Below are 15,932 nucleotides of genomic sequence, written 5' to 3' on the forward strand. Positions count from 1 at the left end.
GTACTAACTTACATTATTGATGGTTTTATTACAATAAAAAAAAGTTCGACAATTTGCTCGACGGTTAATTGTAAATTGCACAGACACTTCTACTGTAATTTACTCTTCCGAAACATAACGAGGATATCTTCTAGTAGTTTTTAAACTCAAAATTATCCTTGTTTTAATTTATGTGGCTGTTCAATGTAGAAATCAAATGGAGTATATATGTTTTTGTTTGTATAAAGCAACATATATGGGGAGCCTAACAAGTTAAATGAATAAGAAATAGTCGGTCCACCTAAATAATTGACCCACAAAGTATTTTGGAGCTCAACATTAAGTGTGGTTTATAACCCTTTCCTTTCCTTATCTTGATATGTCACTCTGTGGCTTCAATTTTCTCAGAATTCAAATTCATAAATATGGACTTACCAATCACATTATTGATTCATTAGAATACTTTATTTTCACATTTCAAGTTATGTAGTTGCAGTGTGATTAGCAAATCTAAAATTTACCTTTTTATCTACTAGTCCAGAAGCCATTTGTTTCCGAAACTTTTGAAACATGTTTTTAGCAGAAAAATCAACTAACATTTACTACCTATCAACAAGAATAAACCACTAACAATAAATAGAAACATGTGAACCAAACATACTGTTGATTTTTTTAAACATTTCTATTTCATAAATGGAAGAAGACCAAGAATGTTCTGTTAAAATGACTGGGGATAGGATATTCTTATAATATTGGGATAAGTTAATATTTTTTTTTTGGAAGAAGTATAAATTTATCCCTAACATCTGAAATGGTAAAAAATTAATATTTAGTGTTTTCAAACAATATCAATTTTACCTTTATTCGATAAAAAAAATAAACAGATTGATTTATCATTATTTCATACAAATTAATAATAAAAAAATTTATCTAAAAAATTTATTGCATTAATAACAAAGTATAATGAGTTGCCAAAATTCACAAAATCGTTTCACTTTATTGGCAGGGCCGGCCCTGGGCCTAAATTTTTTTTAGTGTTATAGTTATATATGAAAGTTAATTTTTTTTTTGAAACAGAATTGTATTAATGAGCCTCAATCGGGCAAGAAGTTAAAATTACATTGTTTGCAAAACTCGGTATGCTATTGTAAACATAAGGACAAGTCCCTAAGCGGGAGTGACGAGCGAAGGTGTGAGCAAACTCGTTGGCTTGTCTCGGGATGAACTTGACTGAGTAGCAGTCATATTGGGCAAGGATGGAACGACATTTCTTTATAATATCACTAAAATCTGTTCTGTCTTCTGTTCCGTAATTGATACTGTCGGCTACTGTTTTTGCATCGGTTCTGAATGAGACTCTGTTGCTTCCTCTATTTATCATCCATTCCATTGCTTTTAGAAGTGCCAGGCCTTCGCTTTCCGCTACTGTAACTGTGCCATGGATGATTTCAGTTCTTCCAGCAATGAAGCCCCCATTATGATTCCGCAAAGTCGCAGCTGTACCAGTAGAGCCTTCCGTCGAGAAAATAGCTACATCGGTATCGCAGGCCAAATAGTCGTGTAGAGGCGGATGCCATTGATGACACATGTGACTCGTGTTTGAGCTTATTGCGTTTGCTGTTTTCTTGAGTAACTACGCCTGTTTCCAGTCGAACAGAACCGTTCGAGCTCTGAAGACGATATCCGTCGTTGTGGTGGAGAGGTTAGTCCAGAGTTTGTCGTTTCTGGACTTCCACAGGCTCCAGCATAGGACATTAATAAGGTCCGCCTGAGATTTCTCGGTACCTATTAGCATATTCAAAAAACGCAAACCAGCATCAGTTTGTGCATTTGCTGTACTCTGCAAAATTTGTTCAAGACTACATTCCTTCCATACATTCAGCGCATGCAGACATGAATTAAAAATGTGGTGCAGTTGTTCATTGTCGACGCCACAATGGACGCAAACATTCAGTAAATCCATTCCTTTTCGAGCTAGGTTTTCTCTCGTAAGGAGTAAATTACGAATCAAGCTCCACATAAAGTACCGAACTTTCCATGGAACTCGCAGCTGCCAGATTGTGTTCCAATCTCCCGGTAGGAACTGATTCGACGAGGTCTCTAACGAAGCAGCCAGCCGGTAAGCCGACTTAACTGAATAAATTCCTGTCTTTTCTGGATGCCATAGGAGTTTGTCTATCCCAGCAAATGTAGGAATCCCAATCCTTCCAATAGCCGTGATATCTCGAGGTGTAAAAAGTTCTTCTAGTAGCTCAAAATCTCATTCGACTGAGTTTGGGATAAATAAATCATAGACTTTCAAATCTTCGAGTTCAGGGATCCTAGGGGTGGATAGCCGTAGGTTGTTATCTTCATGAAGCCATGGATCATTCCATGCATTGATGGATTTACCATCTCCAATCTTCCATCAGATGCCATTCTGCAACACTAATTGGGAACACCATATACTCCTCCATATGTAACTAGGTGAATGGCCCAGTCGGGCATTCAAGAAATCCCTTTTAAGGTAGTATTTAACTTTGAAGATCCTACTAGCAAGAGAGTTGGGCTCCGAGAGGAGTCTCCAACCTTATTTTCCCAATATGGCAAGGTTGAAAGCCGTGAAGTTCCGAAAGTTGAGGCCACCAAAACGGGTGGGGATGCATAGCCTATCCCATGATAACCAATTTAGGCTTCGTGTACCGGGGCCTTTACTACTTCACCAAAAGGAATTTAGCATTCTCTGTAGTTCATGAGTGGTAGAAACAGGTAATAGGAATAGACTCATGAAATGTATAGGGATAGCCTGACCTGCTGAGCGTACTAGTGAAGCTCTTCCTGCTTTAGATAAAGTTCTACCTCTCCATTTGTGTAGTTTTTGCCACAGACAATCTTTGAACTGAGAGAAAATCGTCTTCTTTTTTCTGCCTATTAGAGAGGGTAACCCCAAATATTTACCCGTGGTTATGGAGTTTGACACTCCCAGAATGCTTGATATTGCAGTTGACAATTCCGGAGCTACATTGTTACTACATAGAAGACCAGATTTGTCAAAATTGATAGCCTGACCCAAAGCTTTTTCATAAGTGAGGAGGAGCTGCTTTAGTGTACGACTTTCTTTAATATCAGCCCTGAAGAACAGAAATGCGTCATCAGAAAATAAGAGGTGCATGATAGAGGGTGCCCCTCTACCCAATCTGAAACTGTGTACCAGGCCCCGTCTCTCTGCATCAAAAAGTATAGCTGATAAGCCCTCCACACAGAGTAAGAAAAGGTACGGTGATAGGGGGTCTCCCTGTCGGATACCCCTTTCTGGTTTAATTGGACCCACTAGTTGGTCATTAACTTTGATCATGTACTGAACTGAGGTAACACATTGCATGATAAGATTAACCCATCCGTCAACAAATCCCATTTTAACCATAATAGCTTATAGATAGTTCCAATCCACCCTGTCGTAAGCCTTGCTAATATCAATCTTAAGAGCCACATCTCCCTGCTTCCTATTGACATTCCTCTTCATACTGTGAATGACTTCGAATGCAATCAGAACATTGTCATGGATCGACCTCCCTTTGATGAATGCTGATTGGTTTTCTGAGATTAGATTTGGCAGGATAGTTGTCAGCAGATTCGCCAAGACTTTGGAAACAATTTTAAATACCACATTACAAAGTGCAATTGGTCTAAGATCCTTCACGGAGCTCGGTTCAGGACATTTTGGGATTAGAGTGAGGATCGTGTTGTTGAGGTTGGTGGGGAAATAACCTTGAGATAGCCATATGTTGCCAGCCTGGTAAATGTCGTCACCGATTAGATTCCAGAATTTTTGGAAAAAACCGGGGTTGAAGCCATCTGGACTAGGCGCCTTATCAGGATGCATGCTGAATAAGGCTGATTTGAATTCGTCCTTACTGAATGGAGTCAGGAGCTGATCGTTATCCCCAGCGGATACCGACTGAGGAAGGAGATTTGTAACTGCAGACCAGTTACTGCTACTGGCGGAAAATACGGATTGAAAGTAATCCAATGCCACTCGATTTAAACCGTGTGCATCCTCGACCCAATTTCTTTCACTATCTTTGAGTCTGTCAATTTTATTCTGCTTTCTTCTTTCGTTGGCGAAGTTATGAAAGAACCGAGAGTTTGTATCACCTTCCTGCAACCAGGTTACCTTAGCTCTCTATCGTCAATGATCCTCCTCCTGTACTAGAAGATTGACCAGTTCTGATCTAGCTGACTCATATTGGATCGCTGCACCAGCGGACTGATCAGTTCGAAGTTGTTCTAGGCATCGTTCAATGTGTGCACGGGATATTTTGAAGTTCTGGTTCTTTGATTTACCCCAAAACTGAAGTTGGATGGCTGTGTAGTTCATTTATCCGTCAGTTGCGAAGTAACTATTGAAACACCTTTCCACATGATTTTGATTTGACAAAATCATTTAAGTTAATCCATGATTAAGGGACAATTAAATTTAAGTGCTTTGATTAAATTGTACTAATGTGTTTGTTCAATGTTGAGTATAAATATAAATACAAATAGAAATAAAAAGTAAGACAGGAAGAAGTTAGCATAAGATCACAACACAAGCTGAGTAGAGTGGAACTCAGCGTAAGAGAAGTTAAGTCATCTTCAGAACAGAAGCTTAAAGATCAAGTCAATCAATGAAGCTGAGTGGAACGGAACTCAGTATAAAAAGAAGAAAAGACTTCTTAAGAACTATGTCTTGCAGAACGAAGCTGACCATGGAAGCTGAGTACAAGAGAACTCAGTATCTGAATTGGCAACAATCAAAAGACAATGAATAGCAAAGTCATGCCGAGTGATCTTCAGGACAGCACCAATGATCCGTTAGCTAAAAGACAAGTCCGACAACTGTCTGAACCAATAATAGGAACCTAGAAATTACGCACAGAAATGATTTCGAGACGCATGAGTCAAACGTCCGTTAGCTAAAAGACGAAACATGTACAAGAAGACAAAACTGCAAGAAAAGGACAAGCCTGGCACCTGAGGAAATCAGACGACAGGATTGGCCTGCAAGCCTGAAGCTGACTAGAGCCTTGTCTCCCAAAAGAGCCATTTTGGATTCAACGGACAAATCAAATTCAAATGATTTGATCCTCTGATTGCAACTATAAAGGGACAAGCATACCTCTTGGATTATAGTCGATTTACAGAAAATACAAGAGAGAAAAATACAAGCAAAAAGCACATCAAAACAAAAAGAAATCTTACACCAACTTTCTATTCTTGTGTAAAAGCTAGAGTGATTTTTGTAATCATCTAAAGTGTTCTTCATTCGAAAAGAACAATTTGTATCAATTGTAAATTGAGAGTGTTGTGCTGAGTGTTTGGTTGTAAATACTCAGTGGTAGAGAAACCTAAGTGTTCGGTTATAGCACTTAGTAGGATTTGATTAGACGAATAGAGGAAGGTACTCTTGCATATTCAACTGCCTTGTAAACGGTTTGTGCTCTACCTTTAAAGAGCTCAGTATTGGATTTCAAAAGCCCTGAGGGACTCTGGGGACTGGACGTAGGCGGAGAGGCCGAACCAGGATAAGTCGTGCTGAGTAATCTCTAACTCTCTCAATATATATATATACATATCTGTATGTGTTGCTTGTTATATTTACTCAGCATATAAATTGTCTAAATTGATATTGAGTAAATAAGAGTGCTGAGTTGGAAGCTGACCACAAAAGTGTCAATTCCCAACTCATTTGTAAAATAGTTCTAGTCAATATCTGACTAAAGCTATCTTACGTTACAATCGGCCGTGCTGACCAAAGCTGAGTTGACAAACTTAAGAAAATAATTTAAGTCAGCTTAATTAAATTTCGAAAAAGTTATATTAGTTCCTAACCCCCCCTGGGAACTAATCACACGGGACCAACACGTGGTATCAGAGCTAATTAGCTCACTATTCAAAGATTTAACAATCTTGAGCTGATCCCGATAAATGGCTGAGAACAACACTCGTTTCCTTCCCGGGAACCAAACAACACAGATACTCCTGGAGGGACTATCAATTAGCCGGCCTCCCCTATTCTTTGGATCCAATTATACATTCTGGAAGAATAGGATGAAGAACTTTATTCAAGCCACAAACATGAGTGCCTGGCTTGCAATAGTTCAAGGCCCATATGTGCCATATAAAACTGTTGACAATGAGAAAGTTGTTAAGAGTGAAACTGAGTGGTCAGAAGATGACCTTAAAAAATTACAAAACAATGCTTCAGCTATCAATATGCTTCACTGTGCGTTAGATGCTGCAGAATACAATAAGATTTCAGGTTGCGAGTCAGCACAGGAGATTTGGAAAAAGCTTGAAGTAACCTACGAAGGTACAAGCAAGGTCAAGGAGTCAAAGGTGAACTAACATATGAGATTATACGAGCTGTTTGAGATGAACGACGATGAGGACATCTCCGGAATGAACGCTAGATTCACCAATATCATAAATGAGCTAAAGAGGCTCGGCAAGAACTTCACTGAAGAAGAGCATGTGAAGAAAATCCTGAGAAGCTTACCAAAGAGTTGGCAAGCTAAGAAAACTGCCGTGGAGGAAGCTCAAGACTTGACCACATACAAATATGACGAGCTGATCGGATCTCTGCTGACTCATGAGATCTCTATGAAAAAATTTGAAGCAAAAGAAAAGTCAGAAGACAAGAAACAAAAATCACTTGTCATGAAAGTTGACTCAACCGAAGCTGACTTATCGGACGATGAGGAAATGGCCATGTTCACAAGGAAGATGAAGAAGCTATTCAGAAAGAATGAAAAGAATAGCAAGAGGCCATTCAGAAGAGGCGACAGGTACAAAGCTGAGTCCAGTGACAAATACAAAAAGGACAGCTCCAAATCTGTCACATGCTTTGAGTGCCATCAAACTGGGCACATTAAGTCAAGCTGCCCTAATCTAAAGAAAGATAAGAAGGGAAGCAAAAAGGCAATGGTGGCCACATGGAGTGATAGTGACGACTCAACATCATCAGAAGCTGAAGCCACCGAGTCAGCAAACATATGCTTCATGGCCGATGACGCTGCCGACCACACTCAATCTGAGCATGCTGACCTCTCTGAAGAATCTGAGCAGGAGGAATACTCAAATGAGGTAACATCCTTACATTTGCTTAGAAAAGAAATGATTAACGCTCTGGGTGATTTATATGCACTAACTAAAAGGTGTAACAAGAAAATAAAGGCACTCAGCAGGCGGTGTGACGAGATTGAAGAGGTCAAACTTAGTGACCTCCGATATCTTCTCAAAGACAACTCAACTTTGCATAATAATATGGAAATTATGCATAAGTTTGTCTCAGAGGTCCAATCAGATTCAAAGAAACTGAGAAAGGATGTCACAAACCTTCAGAACCAAATAAAAGGTTCAAACAAATCCCATGCTGAGTACTCAGGTACTGGTCAGCATAAACAGTTCACTCAGTATGAATGTTGTGGGAAAAGGGGACACACAACAGATGAGTGTTGGTACAATAAGCGGATTGTCCAATGTGACTTCTGCGGAAAGAAAGGACATACCACTAAGGTATGTTGGCATACTCAGCACAATGGTGCTGACCAAAAACAAAGTCACCCCAAGAGGGTAACATTCTGTGACTTTTGTGGTAAAGCTGGCCACACAATAAAAGTATGCCATCACAAGTTAAAACATGACTTTGCACCTGTTTATGCTAACAAACGAGGACCCAAAAAGAATTGGGTACCTAAAGATGAATGATTCAAAATGCAGGTGAGCTTGAGGTGCGTGGAGAAGTCAAAACTGTGGTATATTGATAGCGCATGCTCGAGGCATGTGACTGGTGATGAAACTCAGTTCATCACACTTGAGCTTAAACGAGGTGGAAACGTAAGCTTTGGAGACAATAAGAAGGGTAAGATAATAGGATCAGGTACTATCGGAGGTAACCCCACCATTGAGTCAGTCTCCTTAGTTAAGGGTCTCAAATATAACCTATTGAGCGTAGCTCAGCTTTGTGATAGCGGAAGACATGTTATATTTGATGTTACTCAGTGTCGGATACTCGAGGGAAAAACAAACAATTTGATTTTAACTGCCCCTCATGTTGACAATGTATATATGTTGAGTTTAGAAAAACAGTTTTCCAAAAATATATGCTTAATGTCTAAATAGGATAACTCCTGGCTATGGCATAGGAGACTTGGTCATGTAAGCATGGACCTCCTAGCCAAATTGGCTAGAAAGCAACTAGTTGAGGGATTGCCCAAATTGAAATTTGAAAAAGATCAATTATGTAATGCTTGTCAGCAAGGTAAACAAACGAAAAAGTCTTTTCAAAGTAAAAACATTGTCTCAACCAAGAGACCATTGGAATTACTACATTTGGACCTTTTCGGACCTGTCCAACCACTCAGCTTGGGCGGTAAGAAATTCTCCTTAGTCATTGTAGATGATTTCTCTCGGTACACTTGGATCATCTTGCTGAGTAGCAAGGATGAAACATTTGAGATGTTCACAACATTGATTAAAAAGCTTGAAAATGACAAAGACCTAAAAGTAGCTCATATTAGAAGCGACAATGGTGGAGAATTAAAAAACCAACAGTTTGACAAATTCTGCGAAACCAGTGGTATTGACCACAATTTCTCTGCTCCTAGAACTCCTCAACAAAATGGGGTTGTTGAAAGGAAGAACAGAACAATTGTCGAAATTGCTAGGACAATGCTGAGTGAAAATAGGCTTCCAAAGTATTTCTGGGGTGAAGCTGTCCACACAGCATGCTACATACTCAATAGGGCTTTAGTTAGACCTATCCTTAAGAAAACCCCATACGAACTTTGGAAAGGATGAAAGCCCAACATTGGCTACTTTCGTGCCTTTGGGTGTAAATGTTTTATACTCAATACAAAAGATAACCTTGCAAAATTTGATGCTAAAGCTGACGAAGCGATCTTTAAAGGGTACTCAACTAACAGTAAAGCATATAGAGTATATAATAAACGAACTCAAGTTGTTGAAGAGTCTGTCCATATAGAGTTCGATGAAACTAACCCTGCAGTAAAGACAACTCAGTCCACCGAAGATGAACCAAGCTCAGCTTCCGCTGACCAAACAGGAGTTACTGAGTCATCAGTACAAGGGCTGACCAAAGGTAAACACGAACCCGAAATTACCTTTGCTGACCAATCTATTCCTGCAGATGTTGTAGAAACACCTATTCAAGACAACTCAAAATTACCTAAAGAAATAAAAATCCCAAGAGGACATTCGGAGAAGTCCATTCTTGATGCCGCTGACAACAAGCTGATGACAAGAGATCAGCTTAGAAAGTATCTCGGAAATGTTGCATTCATCTCAGTAAATGAGCCAAAGAACTTCGCCGATGCTGAGCACGATGAATATTGGATCAATGCTATGCAACAAGAGCTTAATCAATTCACAAGAAATGAGGTATGGGATTTAGTACCAAAACCTAGGAATCAAAAGACCATAGGAACTAAGTGGGTCTTTAGAAATAAACTAGATGAGCAAGGCAATGTAGTCAGAAATAAAGCCCGACTTGTAGCCCAAGGCTATAGTCAGCAAGAGGGCATTGACTACGGTGAAACCTTTGCACCCGTTGCTAGATTAGAGGCTATATGAATATTGTGTGCACATGCTAGCTATATGAATTTTAAATTATATCAAATGGATGTTAAAAGTGCTTTTCTTAATGGCTTTATAAACGAAGAGGTATATGTTAGTCAGCCTCCAGGGTTTGAAGATCCAAAATTTCCAAACCACGTTTATAAACTCAAGAAGGCCCTGTATGGCCTAAAACAAGCTCCAAGAGCTTGGTATGAGAGGTTGACCAACTTCCTGCTGATCAGGAATTATGTCAGAGGCAAAGCTGACACAACCTTGTTCATTAAGAAAAAGGGTAAACATACCCTGCTGGCACAAATTTACGTAGACGATATAATCTTTGGTGCTACTGACGAATCCTTGTGCAAAGAGTTTAGTAAACAGATGCAAACTGAGTTCGAGATGTCCATGATGGGTGAACTCAACTTCTTCCTTGGACTTCAAATCAAGCAAGATAAGAACGGCATCTTCATTAGTCAGTCCAAATACGCCAAAGAAATGCTAAAGAAATTTAATATGGAAGATTGTAAACCCATATCAACCCCAATGGGTACTTACACTGTCCTATGCAAAGATGAGAAAGGAAATCTGTAGATAGCAAGCTATATCGAGGTATGATTGGCTCTCTACTTTACCTTACCACTAGTAGACCTGATATTCAGTACTCAGTATGTTATTGTGCAAGATATCAAGCTGACCCCAGGGAATCTCACCTTATAGCTGTAAAAAGAATCTTTAGATATTTGCAAAGCTCAGTTAATGCAGGTTTATGGTATCCAACCTCAAATGACTTCACACTCATTGGATACACTGATGCTGACTATGGACGAGATAAGCTTGAACGAAAGAGTACTTCGGGAGGATGTCACTTTCTTGGAAGCTGTGTGGTATCTTGGTTCAGCAAGAAGCAGTCATCAGTTGCCCTGTCTACAACTGAAGCTGAGTACGTAGCTGTTGGAAGCTGTGTTGCACAATTCCTATGGATTAAGCAACACCTTGAGGATTATGGAGTCAAAACGGAAACAATTGAAGTCAAACGCGACAACAAAAGTGCCATTGACCTGTCTAAAAATCCAATCCAACACAGCAGGATGAAGCATGTCAGCATAAGGCATCACTTCATTAGGGATCATGTACTCAAGGGTGAGATCAAGCTGACCTACGTTCCAACAGATGAACAGCTTGCGGATATATTCACCAAGCCTTTGGCTCATGAACAATTCAACATACTAAGGGAAGCTATCGGTATGTCTAATCCTCTTCAATAATACTATGTGCCTAATTGAATGATGGGTGATTACCATGCTGAGTGACTTGTGCTAATTTAGTAACTTCTACATGCTGAGCTTAATATGCGTTATAGAAAATCACCCTATGCTGAGTAAGACATACATGCTGAGTGATTATTTAAGGCTGAGTTGCTAAAGTAGTATGAAAACCCTCTATGTAAAACTGTGCACTCAGTACCACAAAACGTTCTGTATTCTAACAAACTGAGTAAAATTCACTTGCCCAATTAATGCTAGCACATGTGCCATAAATAGCCACCTAGGGTAACATAATCGCAATAATGTAAACGCGCCGAACATGTCATAAATGCCAGGATCTTTGTCGATTGATCATCTCGAGGTAAAACAGCTAGATTCAAACATTCAGGATCATTCGAACTTCTATAAATAGTGGAAGATTTCCCACTTAACTCTCTTTACACTCGAAATCCCTGGCAAATTGATTTTTCGTCTCTCTCGCTTTCTAAATCTCAAAACCTCTTTAAAATCTCTGAGAAAACCATGTCGGACTCTCAGAACATCTCTGGCGGTGATTACAACAGAAATCACTCCGATGAAAACCCTGAATCTCCCCCTCAGCAGGAGTATAGCGAAACTCCCACCAAAGGACAAGGTCAGCATGACCAAACTCCAAGTAAGAGCCCCCAAGCTGACCTCGCAACCTCTTCGAAAAAGAAGAAGAAGAAGAAGAAGGACAAACAGCCCAAGGAAAAGTTTTTCCTCAAAGTCTACAAAAGCGTTAAGAACCATGAGGTACTTCGCTGTCGGTGGTTTTCTCCGAGCTTCGTAACGACTGAGCAACCGTTCTGTGAGTGGATCTCGAAGAATGAATGGGCTGGACTCTTCTCTCTTCCTGGTAAAGCCTACCCTAGGTTAGTAAGGGAATTCTATTCCAACCTCTGTGTTGACGAAGAAGATGCTGACCATCTTGTAACCCATGTCAAAGGGCAAAAGATAACAATTACCCCATCCTATTTAGCAACCCTACTAAACCTGCCAGCCAAAGGGAAAGAATTCAGGACTACCAAAGAGAAACTTGACCATGTCGTGACGTTCTGCAAGCCATAAGATCACAAAAGGGAGATAGATAGTACATGCATGGGTCAGAATCAAAAGATGGCTCACTACCTGCTGACCAACTTTATATTCCCTAAGATCAACTCAACATCATCAGCCTCAAACTTCGAGCAATGCTTCATTTGGCACATGCTGACCTATCAACCACTCAACATGCCGGTATTTCTTATTGGAGCACTTCAACGAAGTACTGGGAAACTCAGGTTGGGGTCCCTCATTACCAAAATCCTTGAAGATCATCAAATAGACCTGATTAATGAGACTGAGTCCTACGGAACTGAAATCACAGCAGCTCTACTGTTCGGATTAGTATACGACCAACCCCTCAAGTCTAAGAAGGGAAAAGAGGTGATCGAGGGAAATGAGGAAGAAGCTGATGTTGCACAGAAGGTGCAAACCAAGAAAGAGAAGAAGAGGAAGGCTATCCAAACTTCTTCCAAAGATGTTAATGCTGCCCCTAGAAAAATCCGAGTTGTCTCAAAGGGGAAGAAAATTGATGCTGGACAAACTCAGGACACACCTAAGTCAGCAGAGAAAAGAAACAGGCAAGTTGAGCCTGAAGAAGAGAGTGAGGAAACTCCAGAGCAACCACTGCAGAAAAGGCAGAAGAAGAAGAAGTCTTCTGGTATAAGTGCAATTGATGCTGTTCCTCTTGGTTTTGCTGTTTCTGATGATTCCCATTTCATGAAAAGCCAAGAGATTGACCTTGAGAAAATCCCTGCTGACCAAGAAGCAGAAGAACTAAGAAACAATGAAGGTCAGCATGATGATGTTGAGCCAGGTCATGAAGATAATGCTGAGCAAGAACAGTTTGATGCTGAGGAGACAGCAAATGTTGAGCAAACTGAGACAACAAATGTTGAGCAACATGAGGTAGTCAATACTGAGTTGGTTGAAGAACAAGCTGAGCCCACAGCAAAGGAATATGCTGACCTAGGGGTACATTCACTTTCTAACTCTTTTGATTCTATTCAAGCTGACCCCTCTCCTCCAAAGGCTAAGAAATTAAGGAGACTCAAGAAAAAGGCTCACAAATCGCCAGTTATCGATCTGTTGGGAGACTCTCCTCTGCGGGATCCCATTACTGACCTATCGGATATGCAGTTCCAATTCTTCTTCAACCCTACTGAGCCTTCTCCAACGAAACTTCAGAAAAATCAAACCTCTGTTACTCATCCTGAGGAACAATCCAAGTCTCCGGAAAATCCAATCCCTGCCGAGCAAGAGCTCGAAGTCCAAGCTGCTCCAAGTGAAAAGCATGCTAAGGAAAATCCTGCTCAGCCTGAGTTAACTCCTCCTGCATCAACTCAAACCAACACTGAGCAGGTCAATATCTCTGCCGATCCATCTCCTTCCCATCCAATATCGCAGAATGTTGAGCAGTCAGTTCTTCATGCTAATCAAAGTCCAGTTGTTAACCAAGCTGGCCCCTCTGCTTCCACTAGGATTCCGGCAACTGAGTCAATTCCTGAAACAATATATGCCTATCTTCATACTACTGAGTCCGGACGTCGCATTATTGACTCCGCTCAAACTATTCTTCAGGATTTGAATACTTCTCATGCCGATGCTGCTGGGTCTGCTAATATTGAGTCACCCCAAATCTCATCTATCACTCAGCTCCTCAATGAGATCAAGGGTCTCAAAGATCTGGTAAGTGTAATGGCAACGGTCCAAACACAGCAACCCAAGCAAGAATCCATCGTCAAGCTGGCCGAACTGCAGTTAATGATGGTGAATCACTTGAATTCCCTTCAAGGCCAAATTAATGCTCTTTCTGCAGTCAACACGGGCTATGCTACCTCTGCTGAGTTGAATCAACATTTTACCAAGTTGAACTCTGAGCTGACCGGCACTCGTGAGCTAATCTCCTCAACTTCTCAATGTTCGGTCGAACAAATTAGCGAAGCTGTCCGTCTACTCAACTTGAGTAAAGAGGAAATGGAAACTGATCAACTAAAGACCAACGAACTGTTGCAATACTCTCGGGCCACTTACAAACATGTGCGTCACACAAATGCTCAACGTCAGTTTTATGATTCGGGTCTGCTTAAAATGTACTATCAAGCCTATGCCCAGCTGACTAACACAATTACATGGCTTGGAAAATCCCAGGAGTATATACTCAGTATGTTCAGTGCCTCCATCCGAATTCCCCGTGAGACATTGGACGATGGCATTCCAGTTTTTGATGGGTTAAGGGAAAGCACGAAAAGGCTCAAGGCTTATTCAGTGAGATTAACTCGTGCTGTTCTCAATGACACATTCGTTCCTCCTCCGCCCGATGGTGGCAAAACGGGGGAGAAAGAACAAGCTGATAGAACTCAGCATGCAGAAGAAGCGTCTGGAAGTCAGCAGCAACAAAAAGGAAAAGGCAAAGTGAATCCTGCCCAAGTCCAAGTCAATAGGAAGAAATAGTCTGGCTAGATTTGTTAGGATTTATTCTTGACTTGTATCTTTTGCACATGTTGTTTTGCTGACTAATCTATAGAACTTATGCATCTCTTATTTCAAATTGATTAATCTTATGCGATGCTAACTTCCGTATTATGCTTTATGCTGATCTATCTTAATTGAACAAACAAAAGAAAAAGGAATAAACTCAGTACACATCAGACTTGATATATTTGCTCTGAAAAAGTTTTCCCATAACTCGCAAAAACTCGGGATTTAATCCCATAGAGATACTAAATCTTTCGCCTTATCAAACTAACCATGTATCAAAACTGAGTTAAAACACATTGACCTCTTCTGAAAAGCTGACCTAGGCTCATCTGAATTAGATCTTGGAAGGTCTAGAATTGAACTAAGTCAGTATAAGCATGCCTTAATTTTACTCAATTAAATCTTAGAAGGTTTAGAGTTAAGTTAAGTCAATAGATGCAATAAAAAGAATTTCAATCATGGGGAATCTCAATGCTGAGTTCCATCAATTAAATATTTTGCCAACATCAAAATGTGGGAGTTTGTTGAAACACCTTTCCACATGATTTTGATTTGACAAAATCATTTAAGTTAATCCATGATTAAGGGACAATTAAATTTAAGTGCTTCGATTTAATTGTACTAATGTGTTTGTTCAATGTTGAGTATAAATATAAATACAAATAGAAATAAAAAGTAAGACATGAAGAGGTCAGCATAAGATTGTTGGTCCCTAGTAATTAGTTCCAAGGGGGGGGGGGTTAGGAACTAATATAACTTTTTCGCGTTTTAATTAAGCTGACTGGAAGTTATTTTGAGAGTTTGTTAACTCAGCTTTTGGTCAGCTTGGTGAGATATGTTTTAAGACAGCTTTAGTCAGATGTTGACTAAAGGTATCTTCTTGTAAGTTAGGAATTAACACTCTTGGAGGTCAGCTTCTAACTTAGCACCACTTATTTACTCAAGGTCAGCTTTGGCAATTTATATGCTGAGTAAATAAAGCAAACAACACATACAATATGAGAGAGAGTTTAGAGATTACTCAGTATCACTTATCCTGATTCGGCCTCTCTGCCTACGTCCAGTCCCACTACACCATAGATGGTCTTTTGCAACCTAAAATACATGTGTTGCTTTTAATGTGTTGCATTTTGTATGTTTTTTTTTGGATCTTTTGCAACATGGTTTCTAGAATGTTGCAAAAGACATGTCAAACTCACATAACTTTGAAATTTTAGAACACTAATTATAAAGTGTTGCAAGAGATGTGTCAAAATTGAAACACTTTTTATGTAAATAATATTTCTTAATTCTATTAGATGCAAAACGACGTCGTTTTGTATATTTCCACTACAAGAAAAGGAGTATTAATAAAAAAATTTAATGAGAATAAAAAATATTCTCATTAAAATCATAATTTCAATAACTTTAATGAGAATAAAAACATATATTATATTATTAATAATAAAATAACTTATTTATTAAATTTTATTCTCATTAATATCAAATTTTTTAGATTTTATTGGGTTAAGGTGCAAAAATACCCCTAACATTTTAGGCTAGGAGCAA

Source organism: Euphorbia lathyris, chromosome 2, assembly GCF_963576675.1.
Source record: "Euphorbia lathyris chromosome 2, ddEupLath1.1, whole genome shotgun sequence".
Classification (NCBI taxonomy): Eukaryota; Viridiplantae; Streptophyta; class Magnoliopsida; order Malpighiales; family Euphorbiaceae; genus Euphorbia; species Euphorbia lathyris.